The sequence below is a fragment of the Lissotriton vulgaris genome, chromosome 2_2 (assembly GCF_964263255.1).
Source record: "Lissotriton vulgaris chromosome 2_2, aLisVul1.2, whole genome shotgun sequence".
Classification (NCBI taxonomy): Eukaryota; Metazoa; Chordata; class Amphibia; order Caudata; family Salamandridae; genus Lissotriton; species Lissotriton vulgaris.
The window spans coordinates 138,287,290-138,299,388 of record NC_141688.1 but is presented as its reverse complement, the minus strand read 5'-3'; positions in this window follow the sequence as shown (position 1 = coordinate 138,299,388).

Sequence of the window (12,099 nt, the reverse complement as noted above, 5' to 3'; positions counted from 1 at the left end):
TAAACGGGTAAGGAAAGAGGGGCAGAGCTCCCTTGTAGTTCTGATAGGGAGGGAGTCGGCCACATATCCAACAATTAGTAGCGTTGTTGATCTGGTGAGAATGGTGTAACATACGGATGAATGTATTGTTGTGCAGCGCAAGTCGATAAGACAATTCATGTGGAGGCAGAGCACTAAACGTGTGCTCTGCAGTGTCATTAGAAAAAGAATGTGCAATAGGAAAGAACATATGTAACATCCAACTTATGAATAATAACGTGAGACTCAGAAAAAACATAATAAACAACGTGCATATGCAACGGCTTCGGAGATTCTTACAATATTTTTGTTTCTTGATCTCCTGTCTATCTCTCTCTCTATTGGGGTCTATCTTATACATGTCAGGAACCTGTCTAACCGCTTCACCCAGGAGGGGACTTAAACAATTAAACTGTCTGACTTACTAGACCTCAATTTCAATCTGTACTCCTGCTGAGGAGTTTTCTCTAACAGGGGGAGTTTAGTATCATTGTCTGGAATGCGGCAGTCCTGGGAATCGGTTTTTGGCGGAAGTCCATAACATTTTTTCACATGGCTCGAGTGGAGCCAGCCTTTCCTTCCTTCTAATTTCACCGCAGTCCTTGTGGTCAACAAAACGATCTTCGGCTCTTTCCAGCGGGGCTCCAGAGGGCTTGATCTGTCAAAGTTGCGGACCACTACGACATTTCCCGGGACAAGTTCATGCGGTTTCACCTCGGTGTTGTCTGGGAAGGCTGCCGCGACCTGTGAACGACATGATAGTAGTGCAGACATCAAGGAGGCAAGGTAATCTGTCAGCATAGTACTGTCAACATCGGTTATTTTACGTGGCATAGGCGTCCCCCACATATTAGGAGGCCTACCGAAGACCACCTCATACGGGGATAGCCCGGTCCTAGAATGAGCTACCATTCGCATAAAAAAGAGGGCAACCGGTAAAGCTACCATCCAATCTACACCTTTTTCTTTACACACTTTGGCAAGACGGGTTTTCAGAGTCTGATTGTGTCTCTCCACGAGACCTGCTGCCTCGGGATGTCGAACACAGTGAAACTTCCATTGATAACCTAACAGAAGTGAAACCTTCTTTATGAGTTCGGATGAGAATGGCTGACCGTTATCTGAATACACGACACGGGGCAAACCGTACCGCGGGAAAAACTCACGAACCAACTGCTTGGCAGTGGTCGGGGCAGTGTAATCTGGGACGGGATATTCTTCTGTCCATCTGGATAGGGCACATACAACTACGAGGACATACTTGAATCCTCGGCATCTGTCCATCTGGATATAATCCATCTGGAGGACTTCAAAAGGATGGTCGGGAGGATGAAATCCACCTCGTTCCACGGGAATACCTTTGCCTGGATTGAACTGACAACAGATCATGCAGGTACGCACTTTCTGTTTTGCTGCTGCTCGTAAATGCTTGTTGAACCAGAGGTTCTGTAAACTGTCTAACATGGCTTTCTCTCCTAAATGTGCTGGACTGTGTGCAGTGTTGATGATAACTTGAACCATAGAATCGGGGAGAAACCATGTGGTCTTTCCCCTCGTCATCCATCCCTGTTCTGTCTGGACCCCTCCTTGTTCAGTCCATTTCTTTATTTCATCTGGAGTAGCATGTGTCTGTATGTCGATGACATCTTGCGTGGGATCTCTAACAGTCATGCAATGTGTCAGTGAAGATACGTCAGTCTTTGTCATATCAGTCGTATGAGTATGAGTCTGAGCTGTATGTTTCGCTGTTCGATCTGCCAGGTCGTTACCCTGGGAAATAGTGTCTGTGACTTTTGTATGTGCTTTGCACTTCATGATGGCAATGGCTGTAGGCAAATGTATTGCTTCTAACAGAGCTTGAATGAGGGGGCCATGCTGGATCTTGGCTCCGTGAGAGGTCAAGAAACCTCTCTCTTGCCAGAGGACACCGAAGTCGTGTACGACTCCAAATGCATAACGTGAATCTGTGTATATGTTTACTTTAAGGTTCTTGGCTCGTATACAGGCTTGGGTCAGAGCAATGAGCTCTGCTGCTTGAGCTGACAGAGTGTCAATGCGATGTGTTTCTATGACTTCAGTTTCAGTGGTCACTGCATCTGCGGCCACTAATTCTCCTATACTTGTTCTCATACATGAACTGTCCACATAAAGTGTCAGGTCCGGATCAGGTAATGCAATATCTGTCAAGTCTTGTCTGGGCTTCGTGATTGTGTTAATGACATCCACGCAGTCATGTGGAGTAGGATCTGTTGTGCTTGATGATAGAAGTGTAGCAGGATTTAGTGTATTGCAGCGTCTGATCTCTATGTGTGGTTGAAACAATGTCAATTCATAACCTGTCAGTCGTGCTATAGTCAAGTGCTGAGTCTGTGTTCTATTTAGGAGAACTTCCACAGAGTGTGGAGCCTGTACTGTCAATTGATGTCCCAATACAATGGAATCACTTTGTCTTATTGCTAGCGCTGTTGCTGCAACTGATTTTAAGCACGCAGGCAAGGCCTGGGCTACTGGATCTAATGTACTCGAAAAATAAGCACACGGTCTGTGTTTGTCTGCTTGAATCTGAGTGAGAACCGATAACGCTGTGCCATCGCGTTCTGTGACAAAAAGTGTAAAAGGTTTGCTGTAACAAGGTGTTGCTAAAACAGGTGCTTGACATAAGGCTTTCTTCAATTCATCAAAAGCTTGTGTATGTTCCTGAGTCCAAGGGAGAACAGCCGAAGACGCTGCCTCCTGTGTTGTCAACTGTATAAGTGGTTTAGCTAGATATGCATATTGAGGAATCCACTGTCTGCAGTATGAAGTGAGGCCAATAAAGGCCCGTACTTCCTTCTGTGTCTTGGGTTGTGGAAGATGTGCGATTAACTGGATACGATCAGGTGTCAGCTGCCTACCCCACTTGGACAGCAAGTGCCCAAGGTACACCACTTGCTGGGCACAAAATTGCAGCTTCGAAGGAGACGCCTTGTGTCCCTTGTCCGCCAGGAAATACAAGACTGTCAATGATGCATGTTCACATTCTGGTTCACTTCGGGCGGTGATCAATAGATCATCGACGTACTGGAGTAGGGCAGTATTAGCAGGCATGTGAATACTGTCAAGTTGTCGTTTCAATGCTTGGCTGTAGATGCTAGGGCTTTCTGTGAATCCTTGAGGGGCGCGTGCAAACTTGAAGCTATGGCCATTTAAACAGAATCCGAAAAGGTATTGGCTTTCCGGATCAATGGGGACACTAAAGAAGGCGTTCTTGAGATCTATTACAGTAAAGAACGTCGCCTCTGAATCAATAGCTGTCAATAATGACGAAATGTCTGGAACCACCGGATATTGTGGTACAATACATTTATTCAATTCTCGCAGATCGATCACCAACCGAAAGACTGGAGGTTCATTCGGATCAGTGCGTTTAAGAATCGCAATGATAGGGGAATTACAAACATTGGAGTCGGTTTCTACAACCACTCCTTGTGCAATGAGCTCGTCAATGATTTTCAGTAAAGCCACTACAGCATCAGGTGGTAACTTGTATTGTCGGATTTGTGGTAATACAACTCCTGGTCTGAGTGTGACACGGTATGGTGTAATGTGCATACAACCTACATCAGTGGGGCCTTTTGCCCACAAATGAGCAGGAACATTCTGTAACCTGGGATCAAAATCTCTCAACACATAATGACCCTTAAAATCACGAAGGAACAGCCTTACTCCTTCCGGAGAACAACAAATTACAGCTCCTAGAGCTTTCAGTGTTTTAATACCAAGTACGTTTTCTGGACATGATTTCGTGAGCAACAAATCTGTAGTACGGGATAATGGATCAACTGCAAGGGGAACCGGTTTCGATACTTCATTAACAATAGGCTTTCCTGAAAATCCAAGGGAAACATTCTGTGAGCCTGAGAGGGGTGCCCCTGGAACCTCGTCATGACTAATGGTAGTTCTGCTTGCCCCTGTGTCAATCAAAAACTTTCTATCCTTACCTAATACCTGACTATGTACATAAGGCCCCTCTTGATCTACAGGAACCTCAATAAGAGGCAAGCCAACCTCCCTCTCTAGGCTGTTTCATGTATATTGTTGATAATCGGGGTAATCGGACTGTGCATACTGGTACATCTGCTGTGTGACATGTTGTGTTGCGGCAATGGGCTGGGGCTGTGGTACCGCTACGGTCTGTTGGGGAATCTGCATAGGCTGTACGTTCTGCGGAATATGTTGTTGGACCTGGTCCTGTCTAGGTAGACGCGGTCTCTCTTTCGTTTTACCTGTAGCTATATTGTGTTTTAGAACTGCACAATCGCTTATATAGTGACCTGGCTGTTTACAATAGTTGCATGTCCCTTTAACAGGAGCTGTCGAATTATTGGACTGTGTCGTACCCCTTTTCTGACCATCAGCTGGAACTGACTGAGCAACTAATACTTTCATTTTCGTGTCTTTCATACGTCTTTGTTCATGATCATGTTCCTCCCTGATTCTGTTCTGGTGGTACTGTAACATTTGTAACATTTGGGAAGGCGTATTTGCTTGCCATGTGCTCTCGACTTTCAATACACGGTTCTTAACCTGGGGTAAAGAATTCTCGACTAATTTGGTCACAAAAAGATGTGGGTATGACTCACTACTTGTTTTCAGGCCACTATTAATAATAAAACATTTCTCAAATCTGGAATAAAAATCACTAGTGTCTTCATCATGTTTCTGCTTGCAGGCTGAGATCGCGTCCCAGTCTTCCTTTTTAGTTGTCAACAATCTTGGCAGAACCTGTACTAATAATCCTGGTAATGCTTTAGTTTTCCCCCCAAGACCTAAACCTGGGGTTCGTCCTGTTTCTTCGTTCTCTAATTCAGTCCAATTAATCTTTTTATCTCCCACCTCCCATTCCTTTTCTTTGAGCTTCTCGTAAATACCGGCAGGCAATAATACTTTCAATATTTTCATAATATCGGGATATGTATAATCTCCCATGAGTAACATGTCTTTTATTTCACGGTGAAACCCTGCTGGATCTTTATCATGACAAGGCACTATTTTCTTCATTTCCAGTAATTCCATTTTAGTTATGGGCGTGTATACAAATACGCGTTGAAGCTCACCCCCTGGAGTTGACTGGACAGGGTGTACTTCTCGTAAAGGGTTCTGTCTGTCTAGGTGAAAAGGATAGCTTACTGGGGGTAAAACGGATACAAAGTGTGGAGTCAAGAACGTTCTGTATCTATGACGTTGTTCGAGAATCACATTAATCAAATCAGTACCTAGGCCTCTCCATCTATTCAGGAGTAATTCGTCTAGTACATTGTATAGGGGACCTGGATCAGAATGCTGACTTTCATATAGCATAATGATATGCTGGATCATGTACATACCAACTAAACGTTGTTCAGTTGGAGTGAGACTCAAAAATGTTTGCGCTACTGAATCATCTTTATATACACTGTCATTATCGGCCCACTGTACTGCGGACTGTGCTAGTTCTTGTTCACGCATCGTACTAAGTTCATTGTAACCTATTCTATCTTTCAGGATTTTATCAGTGGCTTGGAATAAATGTTCAAGAGAACATTTTTCTGGTATGGGGGAAGAAAACGTCTTTTATTTTCTAGGCGTATCGGTCTATCGAAAGGTCTATCAGGAGGATACTGTTTAGGGAGTTTCGTTCTACCTACGTAAGCTATCATGTCTTGAGTCGCTACTGGATTCTCTGGTTCTTCCTCCTCTGAGGAGTCTTTTTCGTCCGACTCGGGTGTCCTATCAGCCGCCCGTCGGGCATGTATTGCCACTATTTCTTTACGGATCTTTCTGGACATGGCATCTATACAATTCTGTTTATCATGTTTACAATCTGCAATATTCTGACTCCATTTTGTCAATCCATCCATCTCTTCTTGAGAAAAACCAGGCTGATCTTGTTCCCTTATCAGACAATTAATCAAAAATCGCAATATTAACGCTTGAGTCTCGGCTTTCTGATATGCCATGGCCTCACGAACACATTCTGGACCCTCCCCCGTTCGAATAAAGTGATATATTTCGTCTAGTCGGTCTGGCATTTCTGGTAATGTCATCAAATAATCTGTAACACGTCTTAGACGTAACGATGCTAACATCATGTCCCCTTGTTTGCCAGGTACGGGGTCATATCTACAATCTCCAATTGCTTGTTTGAGTTTTTCAGCTGTGCTCGCTTTAGGTGTACGCTGCATTGCTATTTCTCTGATTGTCAGTCGATGTAATTGTGGCGGAGTGTGGGGGAGGCCACCTACGGCACCTCCTGAAACGGAAGCGTGAGCATAGCCTCACTGTGTGGCAGGTATATGTAATGGGGTTGGACCCTGGATTGCATCTGTCGCAAAAGGATTAAGAGGACCAGTAGTAGGGGGAACAGTAGCAGGGGGACCAGTAGGGGAAGCGACAACATGCACGGGAAGTTTTGACGTGTAGGGGTCGTGGCTTGAGCAACCGGAGCAGGTTGCTGTGCATTGTTAACGGTGGTACAGGTACGGGTACGGTATAGGCTGGAGCTACGCCATCTAAATAGGATGAAAGGAATATGTCTGCTGCGGTTTGTTTATGACGGATTTTGGTCGGAACCAATGGTGGTGGCAGATCACTTGGCATGTCCGGGGTCGCCTTGGGCAGGCCCTCGGCTAGAACTGGATACAGTCCTGTAATAAGGGCATTTCTCTGTCGGTCTTGTTGTTCTATTCTGACTCGTTCTCCTTCTTCTAGTAGTTCTTTTTCTCTAGATTTTTCGGAATCTTCTCTACTTTTTTCTGATTTTCTGAGTTCTTTCTCTGTCCGTCTATGCGATTCTTTACGCCACAATTCTATGGCATCTTTCTGTGATTGTCTGGCTTTCTTTTTCCACAACGCTTCTTCTACTCTCATGATGCACTCGGCATCCCATGTCCCTGTAACGGGCCATCTCTGTTTCTCTTCTAGGTCTTTCGTATAATCCACCCATAAATCTAAGTACAGTATGGCATCTAAGCCATGCTTATGGTACATAAAATGTCCGGGAGTGTCCCTAGGTGGGACGGGAACTGCTTCTTCGAGTATCCCTTTCCTAGTTCCTATCTGTCGTAACTTCGAAAACAAAAGCATGGTCACCTCTACCTGGACGCAGACACGATAAACACAATAGAGAAATGCAAACAATCATTCATACCACGACATTAAATACATTGAAACATTTCGAACAGATACTAACTAACAAGTTCTAAACAAAAATACTGAATCACTGAATTACTGAATTACTGAATCACTATATGTACTGCTAAACAGTACAGATGCACTGCTAAAACAGTACAGACCGGATCTGTGTACCCAAACCCGTCTTGACCGGACACAAATTAATGCACCCGTCTAGATGCGTCCCCAGCAACGGTACTCACCGGGAAGCACGGAACGGAAGGCCTCGGAAACTTGACTCGACTGGACTGCTACGACGTCACTGCTGCTGCGCACTACGCATGCGCCTCGACGCTTCAGGCAGGTGGGCCTCTGAATACCTCGGACACTGCTCTCTCGGCTGGGCTCTGGTCGGGATCCTCCGCACTCCTCACCGCCTCATCTGGTTGCTGTCCCGCAGTCTCCGTCTCCACCGTAGGCCTGAGGGAGATACAGGAAAACCTGCAGATGCGCATAGGAGTCCGTCACGGCTGTGGTAGGGGGCAAGGCCTGCGACGCATCGCCGGCGCGTGGGGTGGGTGAGGGGTCCCTATTCGGGCGCCAATTATGTGGTAAATTAAATACCGTATAATTAATGACAGGTAAAAGAATAGCTCAATCAAATGAGAGGCAGAGTCCGTGGTATCTGAGTCATACGGGCTTTAATCAGGATGGCTCGAGCCATGGAAATCAGATCCATCAATACAAGGGTATGGGAAGGGGTAAAATGATGGCAAAAGATGTCAACGATTTATTAACAGTACATGGCATATATAGTAAAACTGTACAATGGCGATGGATACAGTAGGCGTGACAAGTGAAAAGAGTATGATAAGAACACATGTGCGTAGCAGAAAGGCGTGTACAAGGGCGTACACAGAGGTGTGTGCTGAAAACGTCACAGAAAAGTGTCATAAGTGGGTGGGTGCGTAGAGGATTCTGCAGAGTCAGCTGAAACCTATGACCTGGGTGCGCACGCTGTTAGTATGACGTGTGATTGACGTGGAACTAGGGAAAGCTGGGGGTCTGACTTTTAGCACTGGTAGAGGAGACAGAAGTCTGGCATGTCAGATCGACCTGTTCCTATAACATATCTGATATCTTGTGTTTGTGTCTTGTGTTTGGGGGATGTATAATCTGAAGTAAAAGGTCTCTCGGGCAAAGGCTATTCTATACTGAACGCATATGTGTCTAAGTGCAATGCGCGGGGCCATGGGCCTACCATGGTAACGGGAGCAATGAATTACATGAAGGAGACAGGAAGGCTTGGCCCTTTGCTCTGCAGCCGGGAAACTGTTTACCTATTTCTCTAGACAGGAATGTGTGTTCGAGGAGGCTGAACTGGATACGCTGATAACTTGAAGGCAAAATACTGTTTTGGCAGGCAGGCCAGGCCGAGCTCGGCGCCGCTTCGCTTGGCAGGAAGTAAGGCAGAGGTCAGGGATGCATCTCCATGCTGCAGCTTTCAGAGGCAGAGACAGAAATGATTCGAAGGCAGAATCCAGGGCCTAGCTCGGCAGAGCCAGGAAAAACGTGAAAGTGTACCATGTAAAGACGTTGGCAAGGCATATTTAGGAACTGAATTATCAATCCATTCATGGTGGATCTGATAGAGGACATGTTAACGTTAGACGCAAATGAATTTGCGTCTTCGGGTTCGGTCGCGGAGGGAAGTTACATGCACTTTAAACTCGTACATGGAGACGTTGGTACACGTTAGGGGACATACCTGACCATAAAAATTTCAATTACCTCACCGCCACATCGAAGACATTCCGGCAAGGCAATCATTCCCGCCCACCACAGCCGAAGCCTGGTGAACAAACTCTATGCAAGTATTTAAATTGGAATAGATGTAGGTGCATTGCTATGGCTGCACCCCTGGGGGCTGCCAATGCCTCTCTCCAATCTTCCTCGTCCAATTCTCCCATGTCCTCCTCCCAAGTCTCCCGGAGCTTCTGCAGTGTGGGGGAACAATGCGTAACTAGTGACTGATATATGCGTTATATCTGCTTCGTCTCCAAATCCCCCATGAATACCTTCGCTTCCAGGGGGCTAAACTCAGGGAGGGACTCCAGACCCTCTAAGCTGGGGGACAGTGCATGACGGAATTGGAGGTATCTAAAAAACTGAGAGCGGGGCATACTTCATTCCTTGCGAAGATCCTGAAAGGACTTTAGCGTCGTGCCAGACAATACATCCCCTAAGGTCGAGAAGCCAATGCTTTCCCATCACTGGAAGCCCTGGAGCGTTGCGAGCCCATTGTTCCACAGGGGAGTTTCACCAGTCAGGGTATTCCACCATCCAAGAGCTTGTCTCCAGATTTGAAACACCACCTGCATGGCCAATGGCAGTACCCTCCGCAACAGTGCCGCATAAAGAATAGTGTGCAACGTATGAGACCCCATTAGGTGGCGCTCCAGAGCATAAGCCGGGTCCCCCCTGTCTAATTACCACCACTTATTCAAAACCAGAAGATGGGATTGCCAACCCTCTACAATAGGTGGATAGAAAGCAGGTGCGCAGCGCCACACATACAGTGCCCCCTCCCAGAGAAACTACCCCAGTACGGAGTTTACCTGCCGGAACCATTTGGGCGGGAAGGGGTATGGTCGGTTTTGCAGTTGATATAGTAGCTGGGGTAGGGCCACCATTTTGAAAATGGCCGACCTGCCATAAATTGTCAGTGGCATACGGGACCATGTCCTGAGATCCGCCCGAACCTGGTCCCTGACCGGTGCTAAATTCCGCTCCCAGGAGACTGTAGGTACTTCAGAAAGAAACACCCCCAGATATTTAATGCCCCCCACAGCCCCTGCAGTGTAGATGCACAATCCCCCACTGCTGAGCGCTCCCCCAATACCCATAGGGTGGACATGCGAGGGTTCATGTACAGCCCGACATTTCTCCGAATAGCCACATGATTTCCAGGAGGCGGGGCCCAAACCTGTTGAGATCGGTAAGGAAGGACAGGACATCGTCTAAATACAACACGATCCTTTCGGACGGCTCCTGTGTCCACTTCAACCCACGCAACTGCGCATCGATGCGTACCCACGCTGCCAGAGGCTCCATATCCAGGGCGAAGAGGAATGGCGAGAGCGGGCAGCCATGCAGGGTGCCACGCCAGATGCAAAACCCGGACGAAATTGCCCCCGCCACTCGAACCAAAGCTGTCAGGTCAGTGTACAGAAGTTGCAAATAGAACAGGAACCGGGGCCCAAGGTTAAGACGGGGCAGAAGCGCAAACAAATAGACCCAGCTCAGCGAGTCGAATGCCCTGTCCATATCCACCAGGAGAAGCACAGCCCGCTCCCCCGTATGGCGAACCACTGCCACCGCCACATGCATATGCCGAATGTTGTGCCTGGTCGCCCTGTGGGGCATAAAGCCAGCCTGATCTGGGTGGATAAGCGCTGAAATATGGGGTAGGAGCCGGTTTGCTAGCGCTTTGGCCAAAACTTTGGCCTCTATGTTCAAGAGAGAAATTGGGGGATAAGAAGCATGGTGTTCGGGGGTTCGGTCCGGCTTGTGAAACACTACCACCTCCGCGTGTCTCCAATCTGGGGGGAGGCTACCCTGGTCCCTGGCCTCTTCCAACACTGCCCTATAGTGCGTACCAAGCTGCAGGTGATATAAATTCACTGGGGAACTCATTCGGTCCGGGAGCCTTCCCCGAGTTGAGTTCCCCCAGGGCTGTGCCTAGCTCCTCATCTGTCAGCGGAAGCTCCAACCGCTCTCGCACCTCATCAGACACCGCTCTAGGCAAACACAGAGCCTTTTTACCCAGCAGGTGGGTTCCTTGTAGCAAAAGTACATCGGCTCCAGCCCTCTTCGCCTGTCGCTGCACTGCCCCCCTCTTATTTTTATCCAGAACTCCCCGTACATTCCAACTGAGGATATGAAGAGAACCATAGGGCCCTAGAGCCTATCTGCCTGGACTGCCATCAGGGAGCGACCAGGATCATAACCCGGACACTGGGCCATACAGGCGTGTGCATAGTAGATGTGCGGAACCATTTGCGACCACATGACTCATGCCCAACCAAAACAAACCTCCCCAAGAACAAACAAACCCCTGCACCCCAAAACCCCCAACCCCCCACCCCATACCTCAAAACCATTGAAGTACCTGTTGCGGCAAGAGAGACACTCGGCCCCCAACGAGGGACCTGAGGCCGCCCACGCCAATGGATCCCCAACCAACAGCCCATGTCACCCAGGCCCACCCCCAACCGGCCAAGGGGGAGTCCGCCCATGTCACAACTCCCTCCACCTCACTGCAGCGCACAGTAAAATAAGCCTACGCATAGAAAAGACACCAACACCCTCCTGTCTGCTAAATACCAAAGTCGAGTGTCAAGGGTCCTCTGTCCGTTGCTTAGGAGCCTCCTTCCCTCGGCCTGAGGCATCACCAGAAGGGGAGCGCTGCCGAGACCGGGATCGCCAGTACCCCTTCCTGCGCGTCCCTTGGGAAGCCTGTGACTGTGCCTCACTCAGAGATGAATCTGACTCCAATCCCGGTGGCATATGCACCCTCACCTTCACAGTTTCATCGGGCCACTTGAAGAAACAAGTGAGTGCGAGACTGGAACACCACCCTCAGGTGGGCCGGGAAGAGCAGAGCATAAGGAAGTTTAAGATCTCTGAAAAGGGCCTTGGCGGCCATGAATGACTTCCACTGCTGCTGCACCAACCGCGTGTAAAACGGGAAGATCAGGATACGATGGTTCTCGTAGAGCCGGGGTTCCTTAGCTCTTGCCTGTTTCAAGATAATGTCACAATCATGGTAATTCAGCAGTTTGGCAATCACAGACCGCGGGCAAGCCCCCTCCGGTGACTATTGCATGAGAGCCCTGTGAGCCCGTTCTATCACAAAACATCTAGAGAGGGTATCAGGGGGAAGCCAAC